General features: G+C 41.2%; 1 long non-coding RNA gene across 1 annotated transcript in view; it reads right to left on the bottom strand.

Moving 5' to 3' along the window:
- The window catches only part of LOC134738138 (uncharacterized), a 40,215-nt gene extending 19,160 nt beyond the window's left edge, over positions 1-21,055 (bottom strand). Inside the window, exon 1 of the long non-coding RNA XR_010123690.1 lies at positions 20,940-21,055. This is a non-coding gene — a long non-coding RNA (uncharacterized LOC134738138). The remainder of the gene's footprint in view (positions 1-20,939) is intronic.
- Positions 21,056-22,632: the final 1,577 nt, after the last annotated feature.

A 22,632-nucleotide genomic window follows, 5' to 3' on the forward strand; every position in this document is an offset into this window, starting at 1 on the left:
TGGAGTCCCTAAGAGCACTGACAAGCCCCTTTTTCAACAAAGGCAGATGAAACAGTTATTTGAAATTTGTCAGTATAGAAGTTCACTGGTAAATGTGTCTTTTCAAAAAATTAACCGTATAGCACCTGGTACCAACTACTAAAACTGGCCACTACACATCCCAGGTTTTACTCCTGTTCATAAAAATCACAAAGAGATTGCTACCCTTTTCTTATCATTGCTGAGCTCAGGAATGTTAAGTGCACAATCATTCCAATTATCACATTTTGCTCCAATTTCCACAGCAATACAGGGGATCATAAGGAAGAAAAGGAGCACTGTTTGCTGTCCAATTATGTGGAGCATGTAGGAACAGGATTGCACGTCCTGATAGCAAAAACACTTGTGTTTATCATACCCTATGCTTCGGGGCATGCTTTAGTTTACGGCGTTTAAGGATCCAAATGCCTGAATAAAGAGCCACCAGCTTTGATATAAGCATTTGCTTTTGCCTAAAGACAGGAGGGAAAATTCTCAAGTAGAGAATCTGTGTTGGTGGAGAAGTAGGCTGCTCCAAATCTTAATTTCATGGCACTTATATAGGTGATAGCAGCCCTAGTAGATGTAAAAGACTAAACTAAATAAAAATTAAGCAGCATTTCCAAAGTTTAAGAGAGGAGCAAATTTTTGGCATGTGGGTCTATTACACACCCACATTTTACCTCCTTGATCCAAAGACTAGAGATTTTCCCCCTCTGGGTTTGGTGCTGGAATAGCTGACCCAAGTCATGTTCATTCCAAGGCATCTTCACTCATTCATTCAGAAGGTCAGGTCAAAACGTGTGGTTACCTTGAATAGGCTAATAGTTTAGAATCTCTTACACCAATATTCTTCTAGTATTTGTTCAATAATTGTTTAGCAGGGGTGAGAAAAGCTTATTTTATAGTACTAAAAGATGAATTATGTATTTGTTTATAACTCACATGTCAGCTATCCTCTCATCCTGTAAGTATTTTCAAAGCAAAACTCCACTTGTGTAAGTGAGCAATGTAATTTACTGACACATTTGAAATGGTGATATAGAAAGGTATTTATATTGAACAACAGACAGTATTTTACTTGAAAAATACCTCCTAGATTTGTCTCTCCTATCAAATGGCTCTTCTTGGCCTTGCAGCTACCAAAAATTTCCTGTCTCTATGTTTCTCTCTCTCCTCTTTCTTTTCACTTCCCACCCACTCTCCGCCCCACTGCTGTAGTTATTACCCATTTGAATGTTTTCCATCAACTATGGATGAATATTTATTTTCTTTAATTATTTATGAAGTCCTATTACTGAAGACGAAGATTTTGATTCGGCACCTATACATTAGCTAACATGTTTCAGAATGCTCATACCAATACTTCTCATAAAAGCATAAAACTGGACACAAACCAAAGGCCCATCGACAGGATAAATCATGGTGCATTCACTCTGCAGAGAATTATACAATAGTGAAAATGAATGACTTCAGTCAAAGGCAACAGTGTGGATGAATCAGAGGTGATATGATGCTGAAAGGCAAAAGCAAGTCTTGGAAGACCATATACAACATAATACTCTATGAATAAAGAACAAACACTACAAAAACTGAGCTTTATGAAGGCATATATATAGAGCAGTGATAAACCTTTTACACAGGAAAGGAATAATAAAGACAAACTTCAGGTTAATGGTTGCACAATGTGAAGGAGACGGCAGTACAGGATGGGAGAAGAACACACAGGTCAAATTATTATTGTCAGTGTTCTCATCTTTGGGTTGTGAGAGGGTTCTGAGGTATTGATTATGTAATAAATACATCAAATAAAAGAGGGCCATATTTGAGCCAGTGATAAATCAGAGAGTATAGTTAACCCAATTCTGGGCATCTAAGAAGTTTTTTTAAAAGATTCTTTTTGTGCTTCATAAAACTTCTAATAAGAAGAATTCATTCTTCTTTGAAGGCAGAAGAAGGTTAGAAATAACAGTTTGTTGTTGTTGTTTTGTGTTTTTTTGGTTTTTTTGTTTGTTTGTTTGTTTTGAGATAGGGTCTCAATCTGTCACCCAGGCTGGAGTGCATTGGCATGATCTCAGCTCACTGCAAATTCCACCTCCTGGGTTCAAGCAATCCGCCCACCTCAGCCTCCTGAGTAGCTGGGATTACAGGGGCTCGCCACTACACCCTGCTACTTTTTGTATCTGTTGTAGAGATGAGGTCTTGCCATGTTGCCCAGGCTGGTCTTGAACTCCTGGGCTCAAGCAATCTGCTCTTTTTGGCCTCCCAAAGTGCTGGAATTATAAGCATGAGCTACCACACCCGGCCACAAATCTTTATTTTCTATCAAGTGTTCAAATTCTATATGATAAGTATTAAAGTTACCAAATGAAAACATCTATTGACATTTTGCCAGTGACATGAGTTATCTGTAAAAAACCTAAGTTAACTGGCACTATATTCTTATTTTAGGTTAGCCTCCTGGGCAACTAATCCCCCTCCACTGAACCAGACTGCGTTTCTTTATTCACACATTCCTTCATTTACTCAATTGACAGACATTTACAGATCATCTATGTACCTGAACTTGTGTTAGGTTCTAAGGCTATAAAGATGATTAAGAAAGAAGCTCTAGGCCGGGCGTGGTGGCTCACACCTGTAATCCCAGCACTTTGGGAGGCTGAGGTGGGTGGATCAGGAGTTCGAGACCAGCCTGGCCAATATGGTGAAACCCTGTCTCTACTAAAAATATAAAAATTAGCCAGGCATGGTGGTGGGTGCCTGTAGTGCCAGCTACTCAGGAGGCTGAGGCAAGAGAATCACTTGAACCTGGGAGATGGAGGTTGCAGTGAGCCGAGATCATGCCACTGCACACCAGCCTGGGCAACAGAGAGAGACTTCATCTCAAAAAAAAAGGAAAAAAAAAAAAGAAAGAAAAGAAAGAGAGAAAGAACCTCTATCCTCAGGAGTTGATGGTACAGCTGGAGAAACACACATGGAAACAGAAACTGGTAGTTTGGCAAACTTGAGAGCTATGAACAAAGAGCTATGGGAGCCCAGAAGAGGGCTAGCAGAAGAGAGGGAAGGAGGGAGAACCTTGGTTGAATACCACATAAGATGCAGATCTGCTAGAAGTTCTACACGTCTTAACATGGGTTTGACCCTCACAACAACCCTATGAAGGAGATACCATTGTCTCTGTTTTCCTAATGGGGAAACTGAAGTTTAACTATGAAGTGGCTGACACTGATGAGATGGGGGCACTTCATCAAAGTCTTAACAGATGCGAGTTTCTCAGGTGCAGTGGTGGGATGGGCAGTCCAGGCAGATGAAACAGGTATGGAGGTGTAGAACCACAAAGGAGTTTGTTAACATCAAAGGAAAAACATACAAAGGAGTTCTAGAAATTTACAGATGTATAACCACTGAAGCCTATTTTCAAGATATCCTTGCTCCCCAGAACTCAAAAGGCTTTTCCAGAGATGAACTCCCCAATACCCCATGTGTAGGACACTAACATATGCTCTAGGTAGACAAGAAGGCACCTCCAGGGGAAAAAAAAGTGTGTTTAAGATAAACCTGCTCCTTTGCCCTCACCTTTTTATTATTTCTATTCTGTCACTCATCTTCTTATCTTCGAGAGTCTTCCACGTATTAGTGGAATTAGTGGGTCGTTGGTGAAACCAGTGAGGATGACTGGGAAGCAGAAGAAAAGTGGCAGACTCTTGGTGAGCACAAGGCCTCATGGTGAGCACAGACCGGCAACCCCAGGGTAAAGAGGGGCCTACAGATCCTGTACCACCCCTCCTCTCTGCCGTCTTTTCCATACCTACTCTCAACCCACACAGATACAGTCATCAAGACAACTGCCTCCCCAAAGGCTCATATGCCCCCAGAAAAGCCTGACTCTGACACCGTCTCTCAGTGTAACTGAGAAGGGAGGTTCCTCATCCCATAGTCACCCAGACCTCCTCCATCACAGACTCAAGACCCCAGGGCAAACTTTGAAGTTGTTCAAAGAGAGGATGAAGGATCTTCTCAGATAGGACACCTTTATCTAGAATCTTCCGTGGAAGGGCCTCTTGGGATAGAAGACCATGGGTTCTGGAAACAGAAGAAGCAGAGTTAGACCCTGCTGGGACTCTATGGGCACCAGGGAATAAAACCCCCAAATGCTTGTAGGAGAAAGGGAGAGAAGAGAATGATGTGTAAGAAGCTAAGGAAAAACTTCCTGCTAACAGACACATGGAGGCAAACAGCAGACACTGTTAGCTAATACCCCCTCCTCCTTTCTCTTCCAGAACTCTCCTGAAAGATCTCCTGGGTTGTGCAGCATGTGGATAGTGATAGTTTCTTGCTCCAATTTACTCCTCACACAATCTCTTCTCCTATCTGTAGGCAAGGCTAATTCTTGAGTGGCTTTGATTGAAAACCAACTGTGATGATTTTAAAAAACCACAAATCAGGCCTAACAAGGATGGCACATTAAGAAAATATTTGAATATCTTCCAGTGAGACCCACAAAGCCTCTCCGTCATGTCATTTGTACTTAATGGCTGCTGCCCCAGACTTCAAATATTTCAATATGCCTTTCAAGTCAGTTTCCTGTCTGCCTAAGCCCCGTGTTGAACCACCCCTGTTGATATGGTTTGACTGTGTCCCCACTCAAATCTCATCTTAAGGTATGGCTTTCATAATTCCCATGTGTTGTGGGAGGGACCCAGTGGGAAATAACTGAATCATGGGGCAGCTTCCCCTATACTGTTCTCGTAGTGATTAAGTCTCATGAAATCTGATGGTTTTATAAAGGGTTTCCGCTTTCGCTTGGCTCTCATTCTCTCTCTTACCTGCTGCCATGTAAGACGTGCCTTTCACCTTCTGCTGTGATTGTGAGGCTTCCCCAGCCATATGGAACTGTGAGTCCATTAAACCTCCTTTTCTTTATAATTTCCCCAGTCTCAGGTATGTCTTTATCACCGGTGTGAAAACAGACTAACACCTGTTACCATACATACATTGTTACAACCATGGCTGATTCCCCAAACAGTACCCACTCTCTCCATCCTCATGTTCTAGTTGAAGGTACAAGAACATATAAACAGGGATTACAGCAAAACATAAACAGTAACACAAGCCTATAAGATGATGCATGAATGTCCAAAGAGTATTGCAGATAGAAAGTGCTTAAGAAAAAAGGACAGAGGGAGGAAAGGATGGGGGCAAGGGCTGGAAAACTTCCTATCAGGTACTATGTTCACTATCCGGGTGACAGGATCCATAGAAGCCCAAACCTCAGCACCACACAATATACTCTTATAACACACCTGCACATGTATCCCCTGAATCTAAAATAAAAATGGAAATTGTTTAAAAAAGAGAGAGATAGTGCTGGAGGAATCTAGAGGGGACAGAGAACTTCAATCAGAGGCAAGCAGACCAGGAGCGGCATTAGAGGTAGAGGTGAATAGCCAGAATTGTGAGGCACAAGGCAGGTCTGCCCAGGGGAAAGTGAATTTCTCTGTCCAAACTATCCAAAACAGAAAGCCTCAAGGCAGCGGTGTGCTAGTAGATTTTTAACAACCGGCTCTGATTTGTAGACTTTGACAATTTCCATCATATAAATACTCCCTCCATGGCCAGTTTCAACCTACCAACATGATATCAGTGCACAAAACTGACTCTCCTGAATAGGTACAAATTGGCTCAAGCAGATCATGGGGACAAAACTATCTGCCTGAGACCTATTACATAGGTTTAGCCCAGTTTCATTAACCCCCAAACAGTACTTATCGGGATGGAGATGGGGCTGACAGAGAATAAATCAGCTGTATCAACACCCAATGTGATTCCCTAAGCAGAATAGTAGGAAAGTTGGCCAATTTTTCTGTATGACAATTTCCTAAATATTGTTTGCAGTTCTCTAGCCCACCTCTAGTCTTCATATTGCCTTCTGTGAAGGAAAAGGCAGCTTAGCAACCTCCGCTGAGTCTTCTGGGCTAAAGAGACTGCATCAGCCCAGCCTATGCAGCTGACACCATTGCTGATCCTCCTCATAGTACCTCCCCTGTTTCTCAAGTTAACCATTTAGCACTGTGAATAGACAGTTGGTATTGACCATCTGTGCTTCCAGGCAAGTCTTTGGACTTCCTATTCACAGTGCTATATGGTGATCTTGAGCCTATGGCCTGGAAGCCTATACTAACATAACACCTAGAAGCAAAAATACCTTGAGACTCCCTGAATGCAAATAAAGCTTCCTTTGTGCTGCACTGATAAACTGGAAACACCAGAGAAGCAACAACCAGGGCTCCTGCACAGACCTCTCATAGAAAGTTTGGCTTTCCCTGGTGGCCCTTCAAACATTACCCCACTTCTTTTGTAGCCACTATATGAAAAGGACACTACTACATATGTCAGGCCGTAGCAACATATCAGGACCTACATCAGCTGCCAGAGCAAGTGGGTGGTGGGAAGTGATTGAGTGGGGGTGGAAGAGGGCGGTGGGGCTGTGTCTAGACTATAAGTCCTGTTTAAGGGGTTTTTCTTCCATCCTATGTGTCTCAGGGGCAGTGCAACTTCAGGTGTAGAGGAATAAAAGCAAGCATTTTCCATGTTTCCCCACACCCTCTCTTCCAGTTGGAGATCTGCGTAGATTTCTCAGAGAACAAGATAAGCCAAAAATAAGAAGTGAAGAGCCAAAAATATGCCCTGAAAAAATAATGTAAATAAATGTAGGGGGTTTTTCCCCCCCTTTTTCATCCAGATCCTGCTCTCAATTATTTTTTAATACCTTGGTTATGGACAGTTGGAATGAAACATTCTAGGTAGCTATTCTGAGACACAGTAAATAAGTCCATTTATTATTTCTTGGAGTGGTCTGAACTATGCAATCATTCTTTTGCTTGGCCCCTACCCTTTGCTTTCCAAGTGAATTGAGTTAAATTCATTATGAGACATTTTATTGTATCATGCCCCTCCTTGCTAAATACCTGACTGATTTCATTGTTTTCTCAGGCCATGAACCTAAAAACCTAACTGGCAGAAGGAAGTGTGTTCTTTTCCAGTGCACATCCATCCCACGAGAGGGGTTTCCGAGTGTATGCTACTGTTCCAAATGCCTGGCTATTGATCCTGATATTGCACAATTTTTCAATAAAGATCTTAATCACACAGACATAAATTAGCAGACATACTGAGAGAGATGCAGATGGCTTCTCTGACTAGAAATGCCTGCAGGCAATCGCATACCACGTCGGGGAGGGGAAGAGGTTTCCACGGGAGAGCTTATCATTCCTTAAATATTTATGTTTGTTTTCTCCATTATGAAATTACCACATCCCTCTCAAGAATCCTACCAAATATGTCTATTGTCCGAGGGGATTTCTTTTTCTTTTATTGTGGCTTTCCAGATAGTAAGTACATAACCAGCATGGCACAGGTATACATATGTAACTTACCTGCACATTGCGCACATGTACCATAAAACCTAAAGTATAACAATAATAATAATAATAATAATAATAATAAACTCACTGAAGGTCTGGGGACTCTCTGGTTGCAGGAGAGAGGTGTGAATGCACCGATTTTTCTAACATTTCTCTTTTTCCTAACTGCACAGAGACGTCACTCCGCATATGCTCATTCTTCCAGGAAGCACAGCTCAGAACAGTAGAGAACCTAATGTCTAGCAAATCTTGGACTCATCATTTATAAGTCTTTTCCTTCTGTTACTTGCCATGAAATCTTGAGATTATAAAATCAGATACATTTTTGTGAAGTGACCTTTATAATATACTATCTCCACTTTTGCTATCAGCAAAATGGGGACAAACAAATCTGCCGCCACCCTCAATGAAGAAAGAATGAATAGCTTGGCTCCCCTGGGGAAGGTGGCATTCTACAGAGCACAAGATAAGTACTGGCAGAGATGGAAGAAAGGGTCCTTCTCACTCCCAGGTAATTTACAACCATGGACCCCAAGATGGGCCAACATCTGTCACAAAAGCCCAGAGACAGCTCCATTACTTACATTCCATCATAAGACCTCATCTTCCTTTTCTTATCTCCCAAGATGCTTAGCACATTTTTATGTCCAATAACATTTAGTTACTGGTTGACTAACTAAATGAAAGATGAACAGTCATCTTGATTAGTGTCTTATCATTGTCTAACATATGTACAAAATTTAGTCTTTCAAAAACTAAAATGAAAAGATTGATAGCTCTTGCTTTGAATTATGAAATATCCAAAGAACTCAGTGAAAAGTGTCTTAACTCATTTTGTTATCATATCTCAATTTTGTCCCATTCAGCAACTTTCTAGGATACGAAGTGAAGAGGCTAGAGTCTTATGAATATCCCCTGAAGTCCAATAGATTATTTCATCCCATATTTTACTTTTCGGAATTTCTTTGGCAGTCTTCTGTTTGACACATGTCAAAACATCATTAGTATGTGTTAATATAATCTGTTAATTTGTAGAGAGGATGCTGTGAATTCTAGGCTGAATTCAACGGTCAGAGAATGTCTCACCTGGATAAAGACCAATCAGGGTGTCTTTCAGTGTGTGCCCTAGCATATCTCTACCTGGCTTCTCTGCAATGTTACTTGCATAGTTAACTTAAATTGTATAATTATGACCAGTGTATATACTATAACTACATATAGTATAAATTATATCATTCTGCCTATAAAATTTTCATCAACTAAATGAACTGCTAGATTTAGAGGAAAGAGATCAGAGCTAATTAGTTTTTTTATTTATTTTTGTTATACACAAATAAGTCCTTAATAAGTATCTCTCAGTGATAACCAAGACAGTGGTGGCAAAGATATAAGCACCTGGTGGAGCCAAAAACCCTGAGCATCACTGTGTCAGATTTCCTGTCCTGCCACTTTCAGGCTGAAAATTACTCTTTGATCATTTCGATAATGCTTAAAATATATCCTTGATTCTTTGTTTAGAAATTGTTTTGCAGGTACATAGTAAGTGTATATATTTATGGGGTACATAAATATTTTGATACAGGCATACAATGCATAATAATCACACCAGGATAAATATGGTATCCATCACCTCAAGCATTTATCCTTTCTTTGTGTTATGATCCATTTGTACTCTTAGTTATTTTTAAATGTACAATAAATTGTTGACTCTATTTACCCCATTGTGCTGTCAAATACTAGATCTTATTCATTCTATCTAACCATATTTTTATACCCATTAACCAGCCCCACTCTCCCTACCTCACCCCAGCCTCCAGTAACCATCATTCTACCATCTCCAGAGTTCAATTGTTTTAATTTTGATCCCACAAATAAATGAGAACATGCAAAGTTTGTATTGCCATGCCTGGGTTATTTCACCTAACATAATGACCTCCAGTTCCATCCATGTTGTTGCAAATGACAAGATCTCATTCCTTTTTATGGCTGAATAGTACTCCATTATATATGTGTACCACATTGACTTTATCCATTCTTCTGTCGATGGACACTTAGGATGTTTCCAAATCTTGGCCATTGTGAATAGCGTTGCAATAAATATGAAAGTACAGACATTTTTTCAATATACTGATTTCCTTTCTTTTGGGTATATACCTAGCAGTAGGATTGCTGGATTATATGATTGTTCTATTTTCATATTTTGAGGAACCTCTAAACTGTTTTGCATGGTGGTTGTACTAATTTACATTCCCACCAAGATTATATGAAGGTTCCCTTTTCTCCACATCCTTGCCAGCATTTGTTATTGCCCATCCTTTGGATGAAAGTCATAACTGGGGTGAGATGATATCTCATTGTAGTTTTGATTTGTATTTCTCTGATGATCAGTGATGTTGAGCACCTTTTCATGTACCAGTTTGCCATTTATATGTCTTTTGGGAAATGTCTATTCAGATCATTTGCATGCTTTTTAGTCAGATTAGATTTTTTTTCTGTTGAGTTTTCTGAGCTCCTTATATATTATGATGATTAATCCCTTGTCTGATAAATAGTTTGCAAATATGTTTCCCCATTATGTGGGTTGTCTCTTCACTTTGTTGATTGTTTCCTTTGCTGTGTGGAAGCTTTTTAACTTGCAATCCCATTTTTCCAGTTTGGCTTTGGTTGCCTGTGCTTATGGGGTATTATTCAATAAATCTTTGCCTAGTCCAATGTCCTGCAGTGTTCCCCAATGTTTCTCCAATGATTCATAGTTTGGTGTCTTAGATTTAAGTCTTTAGTTAATTTTGATTTGATTTTTGTATATGACAGATATAGGAGTCTAGCTGCATTCTTCTGCATATGGATATCCAGTTTTCCCAGCACTGTTGATGGAAGAGACTGTCCTTTCCCCAATGTATGTTCTTGGCATGTTTGTCAAAAATGAGTTCAGTGTAGATATATGGATTTATTTCTGGGTTCTCTATTCAGTTCCAATGGTTTATGTGTCTGTTTTTATGACAGTACCATGCTGTTTTGGTTACTATAGCTCTGTAGTATAATTTGAAGTCAGATAACGGGATTCCTCCAGTTTTGTTCTTTTTGCTCAGGATAGCTTTGGCTATTCTGGGTCTTCTGCAGTTTCATAAAAATTTTAGATTTTTTTTCTATTTCTGTGAGGAATGTCACTGCTATTTTGATAGGGACTGCATTGGATCTGTTGTCCTTGATTCTTTACAGCCAAAATATTGTATTAACATAAGTTTGAAAACATAAGGTTGCTTAAAATAATTCTATAATTAATTCTGAATCTTTTCAATATTAAAAAGAAGGTTACCCACTAAAGAAATCACATGTCACACAAAACTATTTTGGGTTCTCTTCTCTAAGAGTTTTGGAGACATCTCCTTAGCAAAGTAAAGTTTCTTAATGACCAGAGAGCAACCTGGCCAGGACACCAACTGCATTCTTGCCCACAACTTTAATGGGATACCCTGAACTCTATTAACTGTTATCAAATCACTGTTCTCAAAATGGAGAGGTCTCACCACTGAAAGTCTAAAATTAAAGCAAAGCATCCCTCCATTTCTCGAAGTCTGTAACCACTACTCTGGTATTATCCTACCCACCCATGCTTTTCTTTGGTCCTTAAGATTTTTTAAAAACTTCTCTATTTCTAGAAACCTTTGAACTAGATGGAATCAGTTTATTTGAATATCCTTATTGGGTAGGGGCACAAACTGCACAAATATTAAATTAACATCTGATACAATCTCTCATGACTTTGTCCAAATCTAGTCATAGTTCTGGGGACTATGACCACAGCAAATCTTACGCTTTCTCAAGGTCCCAGATCCTCAAAGACTTCTGCTGGGCTGGACTAGCCAATACCAACAAGGACAGTGATAATAGTAATGATAGAAGTAGCGGTAACAGTCATAACAGCTATTAACAGAAATCAGGGCACAAAATGAGTAGCCCTATGATGAGGAGCTGTAATTCCAAACTTCACAGACAACAATGGGGCTGATGCTGATATTTATACCCAATTAGTCCACAGTCCAGATTAACTTCAGTAAACGTATCTTCTGTGCGATATGTATTTTTAAACGTTGACATTCTCCCTCACCTTTTCATACCTTTGGGCTTTCAGCTGACAGTAAACATTTCAAAATACTACACAGTGCTACAGCAACCCATCAATGGTTTACTTTCAGCACCATTACCATCTTTGTCTGTACAACATTAATTTGAGTAGTGTATTGCATTATAATCCTATTGTTTAAGAAGAAAATGAAAAACAAAGGGCAGGTGCCAGTGATGCAAAACACAGATTTTATAAACTTATTCTAATTGAGTTCAAGACAGAAATCATTATGGGTATCAAAAAATAAACTCACAAACTTCACTAACAGACTCCTGAGCACTTGGGAAAAATTGGTGCATTCTAGCCAGAGTGTCACACTTGTCCAAGGCTGCTGGTTCAGACCTGGTAGACCACAGACAATCACACTCAAGCCAATCAGATTCTCCATCTCAGCCGGGCATGGTGGCTCACACCCGTAATCCCAGCACTTTGGGAGGCTAAGGTAGGCAAATCCCGACATCAGGAGTTTGAGACCAGCCTGACCAACATGGTGAAACCCCATCTCTACTAATAATACAAAAATTAGCCAGGCGTGGTGGCACGCACCTGTAGTCCCAGCTACTCAGGAGCCTGAGGCAGGAGAATTGCTTGAACCCAGGAGGCAGAAGTTGCAGTGAGCCAAGATCGTACCACTGCACTCCAGCCTGGGTGACAGAGTGAGACTCCGTCTCAAAAAAAAAAAAAGATTCTCCATCTCACCCACCTGAAGCCTTTCTGAAGCCTCAACGGAGGTTAAGGCCAAGGGCCTCTAGGAAAGAAAAATCTCGGCCTTTGTCTGGCTATTTACATAGCCATTTTTTTGAGCCAAAATTTTCTGGATTGTTCCCATTTACAATCCAAGTTAACCATGGGCTGTCCATGCCTCCCCTTGGTGCTCTGCAGACACATGCTTTTTGAACTCTTTGGAAGCAAGCCCATGATAAATAAACCATAACACAATAAATTAAATTTCTATCATGGCATCCATCTCCTAGTATGAAAAGAAGCTCCTGATCTTATTCTTTCAAGGTTTATATTTCAAGGCAAAATTTTGGCATACTTTAGAAAGTTTTCTTTTCTATTGAGTCAGTTTGCTATTTTTGAAATATTGTACAAATAACTCACATACACTGCTTGGGGGGGCAAATCATCTATCTTTTAATGAAAAGTATAAGTTGTCTTTAAAAGGAGTCATTTATTGCTTAACATCCCCAAGGCAAAAACCTCCTAAGATGAAGTTAGGACTCTTCCTGTCTCTGCCTTATTTGACACCATATCTATAAATCAATTTCTCTAAATCCAGTGATTTTCAACATATTATTTTGGAAGTTTGTGCTCTTCACCTCCTAAAGAAGAAAGGCATTTGGAAATGTGTATTCACTCCTTCAAGTATTCATTCACTGAACATTCATTAAGTGCGCAGGATTTCTAGCGCACTGTGCTGGGTATCAGCATAAAACCAGAGGGATGAATAAAAAGATAAGAAAGGACCCCTTCACATCAGGAGTTTAGAAGCTTATATAGCACATGAACCAAGCACTGAATACCAGGAGCAACTAGAAGAAGCCAGTATGGCTCCTAAGTCTGGTTGCATACAGAGGTTGCTTGAGAAACTGATTAAAAACAAGATTCTTAGGCTCCACCTACAAGACCCAGATCTAGTGAATCAGAGGGGCCCAGAAGAATCTGAAAATTGTATTTCTATGCTGGCCCAGGTAATTCTGAGATTCAGCCTGGTATGGGAATCACTGAGTCTTAAATAACATTCTAGAAGCTAAAAAATCCCACACAGCCCCTACCATGACCACCAAAAGCATTTTAATTCATGCTCATGATCCAAATCAAGGTCACTGGGATCCTCGTTTGTGAAGCTGCAAAACTAGACTACCAAAAAAAAAAGGTCTGACCTGCCCAAAGAGAACTCCAGGAAGAGATGTATCTTTGACTAGAAAGCCAAAGGTTTCTAGCTGTCATTGTGCCATTAGAAAGTAAAAAACCTATTTTAGCAGTATGCAAGACTGTCTACACAGAATCACAGCTCCTCAGAGCCAGTAGAACTTCATACATAGATCAGAGTTCACAAACTCAAATGGTGACAGGTCTCAGCCAGTAACAAAAATGACCGAAGCACACTGAAGGGAAACGGGGTAAAGGGAAAGGATATGCCCCAACAAAGAGGGCACCTGCTACTCCACTCTGGCTGGCACTTACGATGAAAGAATATGGGCCCAACGTGCTAGGAATTCCAAATTTTTAAGAGAAACCAGAAATCAGATTTGAAAAACTACTGATGCAAATAAAACAGACTTTTCAGACAGATTTGTCCTGTGGACCACCAATTTGTAATTCCTGATGTAGTCCAAAGTCTTCATTTGACAAGTGAAAAAATAACCTTGTCCTATTCCTTGTATCTTTTCAATTTGGCCTGCCACAGTAAGGAAGGAGACTTGTTGAATTAAGTTTTGCTTTTTATCTTGGCTTTGAATTTTTCAATGTTATTTATTGGTCGTGAAGTTCAAATGTGAGTTCACTAAAAGCCACACACAGTAGATACTATGCTGCGCTGCCCAGATTCCCATTACCCCAGTTGGCAGGCCTCAGCTCTAAGCCCTCTCCTGAAATTGCATCTAGCTGCTTCGCTCAAGGGTGGGTCCCCTTCCCGGGGCATCTGGCACGCAATGACTAGAGGGTGCTCCTGTCTAAAGGCCCCGCCCCCTTGCCCTAACTCAGTATGACTCTGCAAGGCCTTCCCAGCTTCAGAGCTCCCTCTGGAGCCAGCTGAAGTCTTGTAGCTGCATCACAGCGTGGCTTCTCTCTATGCCCAATCCTGCTTCCTTTACAAGCATAGATCCCTAGAGCACTCCCCAATATACCTCCCGCACATATTTGGTCCTCGAATCCTGCTTCTGAGGGAACCTGGCCTGCAACACAGTGCACGTGAGTATCTCACTGAAAATAACCTCGTCTGTGAAAGTCCAGATTTGCAAAGTCAAACAATTTTTTGTTTTCACAACAATTACTTCTGTTGTTTCTTTCACTATTGTTTATTGGCTTTTGAAAAATGATACAATAGCAGATGCCTACTATTTCACATCTCTTACTCACCTCTGCTTTTAGCCACCGTGGTGAGCAGTTCCAGGAGCCCAGATCGCCTGGCACCACAATGTCCCTCCCACCTTAGCTGTGAGCCAAGTTTCTTTCTGCCCTCAGATGTGGGGCCTTTTCTGATGCTGCAAGGGCCCACTGGGCCTTTGAAAACAGAGCCTGGAAAGTTGAGGGTGTTGATGCCAATGAAGGCTGGGACCCAGCAGATTAGTATCCCAGCCTCCTGTCCTTTAGCCAAGTCCCCATGGCAAGGAACTCCCTTTACCCACTCCCAGTGCCTTATATACACCCTGACATTGACTTCGCTCCTCGATGTCTCCATCCATCTCTTTGCTTCCTCACTTCTTTTCCTGGGATCACATCCCAAATCAACCGCACCAAGTTCCTGTCTATGAAGCTCTGCTTAAGGTGGGACCCAAACTAAGACACGCGCGTCCTCAATTTTTAATAACTCAAGACAGAAAAGTATAAAAAATAAAGGAAAAGTCTGCTTTTCAAACACCCCCCTCCAGTCATCTTTCTATACATTAATGCCCACTTACAGGTAACTTTAAACAAATGGGATCAACCGAGATACTCTGTTCAGTAAACCTGCAGGTTCCCTCAAACACTGGTCTTACCGGCTACACTCAAAATTCAAATTAACTTCTACAAATTGTTTCATCCATTCATTTAACAAATGTTTATTTCAGGTCCTCTATGTGTAAGGCACAGTGCTAAGTACTGTAGATGTTATAAAGACATGTCCCATGCCCTTACGATATTCATTTTCTAATTCAAGTTTCAGGAACATATTGATAAACAAATTAAAGCACACCTATTTTCAAAACCACATTAGGATTCTTTGAAATCTAATGCCATAGATTTTAATTAAACATTTTTTACCCAGGTGGCATGTACCGGTGAATGGATTCCTGGGTTCAAATCTTGGCTCTGCGACTAAGCAGAAGTGTGATGTTAAGCCTCCTTTTTCTTGTTTGTAAAATAAGAGTAACAATTATGATTGTAAATAGTTGTTATGAGGCTAAAATGCTAACCAATGTAAAGAACTTGGCATAGCATCTGACACAGAGTAAGCACTCAATACATTTCAGCTATAATAGTAGTTACCATTTTCATCTAACATTAACTTCAGGTCCACCATCTGCATGGATCCAGGCACCATGGGAACTGGGCAGATAAATTGGAACTCCAAATACAGACACTGTCCAATGAGGTTTCTCTCAGCACAGTTTTAACAGCTTGGAGCCCTGTTCCAGCAACTGAGGACCCAAGGCACAAAGAAAGTATCATATTCACCTGGTCACTCACCATAACTACAGGGAGATTGGGCTCATTATCAATTTGGTGCCATGGCCAGTTGAAGCACAGGTGGTGATTTTGCCATGAGTAGAGTTAACTCCAGGCTCCTATCTTGAATGCAGCATTTACTAGTCCTGCTGGTAAAACAGCAGGGAAAACACAAACAAGAAAGATGCAGAAGGGATATAAATACCAGATTTGCTTATCTGTCTGAGCAAATATCCTGCTGGCAAGGAGATTCACGTTATGATTCAACTTCTCAAGAAGTATCAAGTCAGGCAGTTGCTCCCCAAGACACACTGTCCCTTCAATATGAGTGGCATGTTCAGAAGGATATGCTGTCTTCTACCTTTTGTAGTCCTCATCACATTCTGTATAGCCCTATTCCTCCTAGGTGCTCAATAAATACTTGTTCACAGACTCATTGAATGCTTATAGATCTCTTTGAATATTGTCCTAGCAAGTAAAGAGCATAAGAAGTGTAGAGAACTTTTTAGGCAGTGCACCACTTTTGAAATCTGACTTTCTGAAGTCTTTCTGCTTATGCTTTGTAAAATGGTTTAAAGAGAGAGAGAGAAAGAGAATGCTGATAAAAATGAAATCAGCCTCATGATGCAATCATGTGTGTCTGGATGGGAGGGGAACAAGGGTGGCTGCAAGAGAAAAATGCCGGCTACTCTATGCACAAAAGATTACAAAAAGAAGGAAGGAAGGAAAGAAGGAAGGAAGGAAGGAAGGGAGAGGGGGGGAGGGAGAGAGGGAAGGAGGGGAGGGGAGGGGAGAAAGGAAAGAGAAAGGAAAGGAGAGGAGGAAGGAAAGGAAGAAGGAAAGAGAAGGGAAGGGAAAAGAAGAGAAAGAAAATCTCCATTGGAAAACATCCTAAGGTGGTGACAAGAACAGGTGGGAGATGACATTGTTTTTTAGCCACGGACAGCAAGCCACTGCCTGAAGATATATTTTGTTTGAACTCTTCACTTGTAAGACTGTTAGATAGATTTTGTTTGAACTCTTCATTTGTAAGACAACAAAAAATACTGTGTTACAATTAAATTAGAAACACTGGAAACACCAAATCCAAATTCTACAAGGTAACAATTGGCTGCGGCTTCCTCATCCTCAGCAGCTGACTCACTTTCCACTTCACCCTAGTCCCCACCACTCTCTACCTACCACTGAAGTCATGTGTCCATCACCATTTACCACTATTATCATTTTTCTTACAAAGTTAGGAGGAACATCAAAACTTTGGACTCATGGCTCTGTCAAAAATGCACAAATGAAAGAGGCTAAAAGGATTGTATGTTTTTAAAAATGTTTTTTACCCATAGCTCACTTTACTCATTTATGGTACATTCTGGACCTTGGAGGCATTTTAACTTGTGCCCTGCATTAGTTTCCTGTTGTTGTTGTAACAATTTACTAGAAACTTCAAGGCTTAAAAACAACATGAATTTATTATCTCACAGTTGTGGAGTCAGAACTCCAAAATGGCTTTCACTGGGCTAAAAGCAATGGGCCACTAGGGCCACACTGCTCCTGGAGGCACTAGAAGAGAAGCCCCATCCTTGCTGTTTCCAGCCCTAGAGGCTGCCACATTCCCGGGTTCATTCCAGTCTGCAATTGCATCACCTCAACTTCCACTTCCAGTCACCATGCTGCCCTCTCTGACTCTCACTTTCCTGCCTCCCTCTTTCCCTTACAAGGACCCAGTGATTCCATGGGGCCCACCTAGCTAATCCAGGATTCTCTCCCATCTCAAGACGCTTAATTCAATCACACCTACAAAGTTCTTTTGCCATATAAGGTAACACATTCCCAGGTTCCAGGGACTAGGACATGGAAACCTTGTCGGCAGGAGGCACTATCATGGCTACCACATGACCCTGTTACGGAGGCCGGGGATTAATATGCTATTGCTTTCAAAGGAATTTCTAAAAAGAAAAGACATAGAAGCAGAACCAAATATTTTTAAACTTTTGAAAATAATCCAGTTCAAATTCCGTTTCTCAAGTTCTTTAAACCTAAAATGAGAGCAATACAGAAATTGAATGGTGGGGTGGTCATATGTCAGCATTTAAACCCCTTTCCAAGTATGGAAAATTCCCACTTTAGGAGTTTTGGTGGGAATGAGGACAGCTTTTCCTCATAGGGAACAAATATACTAGATACAAGTTGAATAGTCTTTATCTGAAATGCTTGGGACCAGAAGTGTTTCAGATTTTGGACTTCTTTTTGGGATTTTGGAATATTTGCACCAAGTTTACTACCCCTAATTTCAAAATTCAAAATTCAAAATGCTGAAAAATTCTAAAATTTTGGAGTGTTGACATAAAGCTCAAAGGAAACACTCATTAGAGCATTTTAGATTTTGAATATTTGAGTTGGGGATACTCCATCTGTACTGAGTTTCCCATCTTCCTTTGTGGCTGTGGCCAGGCCTGGGATATGGCTGCACCCGTCAGTACTCACAGACAGGTGAGCATTAAACAAGATAACACATGAAGCACTTAGCGCAGGGCTTAGTCCATAGCGGTAGCTCAGTGAGTAGCAGCTATTATTAATTTTAAAATCACAAGGTTAAAACATTGGCAGAGAACATGAATTGCTCCCCAGTATTCATTTTCCCCTATTTCCTTGGTAATAGAATCGCCAGTTTGTAGCTGGGCACATGGCCACATAGAATAAAGCATATCCCAGCCTCTTGCGAAGCTCAGTGTTTCTGTGTAACTAGGTTCTGGCCAAAGGAGTAGAAGTAGAAGTAGCAACTTCTAGAAAGTGGCCTGAAAGGGAGGGGGCATGTACTAATTTGCCTGTCATGCTAAACGGAATGCAAACATGATGGCTGAAGCTTGAGCAACTTGATTAAACTATGAGGTGGAACCCATGACATGAGTGGAATGGAGTGGCAAGAGGGAAGAAATCTCTGAGAATTGTGGCGGGCTCTCACAACCTTCTGGACTCTTACTTCAGAGACAACTTCCATGTTGTTTAAGCCTGTGTTATTTTGGAGTTCCATCACTCAACGCTGAATCTAATCCTAACTGATGCAGAAGATACCTTCTAGTTTACCATTCGATACAGGAATCCCTTCTACAACATCTATGACATCCCTAATGCTAAGTCATCTAACTTTTGTTCCAAGATTTCCAGTTATGAAGTCTTCACTACATCACAGGCAGCCCATTCTTATTTTTTAAAGTTGTCTTTGTATTATGCAGTTAATATGTGAATCCATTGCTAGAAAGTATGTTAAAAGTACAGAATAATACATTTTCAAGCATGAAGGCCCCCATCGCCTCCACCCACTCCCATGGATTTTCTTCCCCAGAACTAACCAGGATCAACAGTCCAGCATGTGTCTTTCTAGTCTCCTCCCAATGCCATTACATACGTACAAGTAGCGTAATAGTAATGGAGACACAGAGAAGGGACCCGGTGAAAGAATCCACCGCACTCAATAACTGATTAGATAAGGCAGTGGTAGAATGGAAAAGACCAAGTCAAAAAGAAAATGTAGGGGTCAAGCCTGGGTGAAATTTGATAACAGTGCCATGGAAAATAAGTAAAAGGGAGCACAGCAGGAAGAAGAAGGATAAAAGGAGAAAGGATGATAAGTCTAGTTCTGAACAGTCATCTCCAAAAGTGGGCTGCAGCCCCAGACAGACATCTAGAGAGGCTGGAAACGTTAGGCTGGAGCTGAGGGTGAGGAATGCCACCTTGTGCAAATGAGCCAAGCGCTGGAGCACACAGGAGCATATGGAAGCACCTGGGGGAGTGGGGAGATTAGAAGAGAGGAGAGCCAGAGGCAGATCTTTGGGGGAACACCTGCGTTTTGAGGTAAGAGAAAAGGAAAGAGAACAGAAAGCAGATAAATAATTGGGAAGGTAAGGGGAGATTTCCTTAAAATGAGAATGGATTACTTTTTATTAAGCTTAAAAATGATGAAGTAAAAGATTAAGAGAGAAAGAAGAATTTAAGTGCACGAGGCAACTCAGCAGTCTGTAGCTAAGTAAGGATGAGGTCACTGGTAAATTTTGAAGGTAGCTGTTTCCCTAAGCAGTGAGGGCAGACACAAGATTACACAAATTGGAGGAGCAGGTGGGGTGAGGGGGAGTAAAGCAGTAGGCATGCCCCACTTATTGTCAGGACAGGCCAAACTATGTGGCAATCCCAGAATAAATCCTCAAATCTCAGTGGTTTCACATGATAAAGGCTTACCTTTTGTTCACGTAAAGTCTGATGCAGGTCAAATAGCTTCCTCCATCTGTACCTTTGGGGGCACGTGGCAGAGGAAGCAAGAACAAGGGAAGTAAGACACTGGTTCTTTATTGCCCCGGTGTGGAAGCCACACGCGTCACTACTGCTCGTGGTTCATCTGCTAGAATGAGTTCCATGGCCTCACCCAAACAATACACCACATAGAACATTTGGTGAACACAGACTGCTGCAGACACCTTGTTCAAGAGATCAGGAAGTTAATAAATGGGGAAAGTAACCAAGAAGAGGGAGCCTGTGTTCATGCAAGGGACAGAGACTGCCGCATGTTGAGGGGAGGAAGGACAAAGGTAGAGAGGATTAAAGTTATCGAGGCCTGAAGGAATCCTGAGTCTATTCCCTGATATCGTAGTTGGCCCTCTCATCCTTACATCATCTGCCCTTGAGACGCATCCTGCCTACGACCACCTCCCAACCCGATAGAAATGTTGCATACAGCCTTTTTCTACATGTTTTCAAGCACACAAATCAACACCAGAAACCACTCATCCAATAAAGGCTATTGGAATGGATTCAAGACCTTCCTGCAAGGTGAGATAACCATGCCTTACACTCACAGTTTCCTGAAGGCTTTAAAATACATGACTTCGGTTGATCGTTATTATAATGGTATGAGATACATGTGGCCTGTAGCATTATTACTACTATCATATCACCATTCTTATTTTACAGATGAGAAAGCTAAGGTGTAGAGAAAGCAAATGACTTACCCAAGGTCATGTGCTGAAGCTGGAATTTGGTTCTCACAGACCCTCTCCTCTATGAGCAAAATGCCATCTGATTTGTTCTGTGCTTTTGAGGGCAGATTTAAAATGGCTGATACACCCTGCAGAAAGTGGGCAATGAATAGCTTGTTAACTTTGTTTATAACAATTGCATGAAGGAACCTGTTTCAACAACTTCTACTCCAATTTTGGACTCTAGCTAAGTTGATATTACATATTTAGTCCCAATTCTATTTGCAAGCAGACTTAAATTGGCATAAGAGGCTGGGAGCGGTGGCTCATGCCTATAATCCCAGCACTTTGGGAGGCTCAGGCAGGTGAATCACCTAAGGTCAGAAGTTCAAGACCAGTCTGGCCAACGTGGTGAAACCCCATCTCTACTAAAAATACAAAAATTAGCCAGGCGTGGTGGTGGCTGCCTGTAATTCCAACTACTCAGGAGGCTGAGGCAGGAGAATCATTTGAATCCGGGAGGCGGTGGTTGCAGTGAGCCAAGATCACGCCATTGTACTCCAGCCTAGGTGACAGAGCTAGACTCCATCTCACCAAAAAAAAAAAAAAAAATGGCATAAGAAGTGAATGGCACCGTAGCCCAGCTCCATTCTACATGCAGCCTTCTACAGAGGCATTTTGCTAGTGACCCAAGGTCAAACTGCTTGGGCATGATGAGCTGATGGTGTGTGCTGTGCCTGGGCCAGTCCTTTCTCTGTACATCTGTGATGTTTTCTTTTCACTAGGAGTCTCAAAAATGCTACAACATGAAGGAAATGGTGCAATCACCTCTCACTGGGTGCTAATATGTTCCTGGTGCTTTGTACACACTGTCCCCCTGAGACCTCACAGAAGGCTTGCAAAGTAGTTACTCTCAGTTTACAAAGTTCAGAGAATTTAGGTGAATTATCCAACACTCTACAGCTACATATAGCATGCCTGGATTCAAAGCTAAGCCCATCTCTCTCCAAGGCTGGTGCACTTTTGACTAGCTCACTGAAACTCCTGGCTGAGGAACATGATGAGGAAAATGAAAATAAATAAAAATAATTGTCTTAGAGCATTGCATGAAATCAACTTTCTAATAGAGTCTATTTTCTCAAGGAAAGTATACAGGGAGGAAGAAGTGGATGGGTGGATGGATGTATGGAGATAGAGAGAGATAGAGAGAGAGATAGATGGATGCTGTAGACACTGTCTGGCACATTTTATACATGCTTTAAATATCTGAAGCTACGCTGTCCTATGTTTTCAGAGCTATTGATCAATGCCAGGATGAGCCCAGGACAGGGCCCTGGGAAACAGCAGCCAAGAAGTGAGAGAAAAGCAAGAGAGAGGTGCCCCAAGCACCAAGAGCAGAGAGGAGATCCTATTGCTTTCCCTACCAACATCCCCAGTCTATTTAACAGATTGCTTTTAGATTTTTATCTTCTTGTAGTGATTTAAACACTTTAAATATTTATATTTGGAGATAAAGGAAGAATTCCAAAGGTTTTGCATAAAATAACCACCATGAACCTGTTTTTCGTTTTTTCTAAAGCTTGTCCTGGGCTACAGGGGTGAAGACACTTGGCCACTGAGGCTCAGGCAGGTCCTTTCCCTGCTGCTTGCAGGAAGGAGGTGGCAGCCCACATGGTCGAGGCCATCAGCTCCTTTGCTTTCTTGGCTACCAGAGCCTATTTCCAGC

The sequence above is a fragment of the Pongo pygmaeus genome, chromosome 15 (assembly GCF_028885625.2).
Source record: "Pongo pygmaeus isolate AG05252 chromosome 15, NHGRI_mPonPyg2-v2.0_pri, whole genome shotgun sequence".
NCBI lineage: Eukaryota > Metazoa > Chordata > Mammalia > Primates > Hominidae > Pongo > Pongo pygmaeus.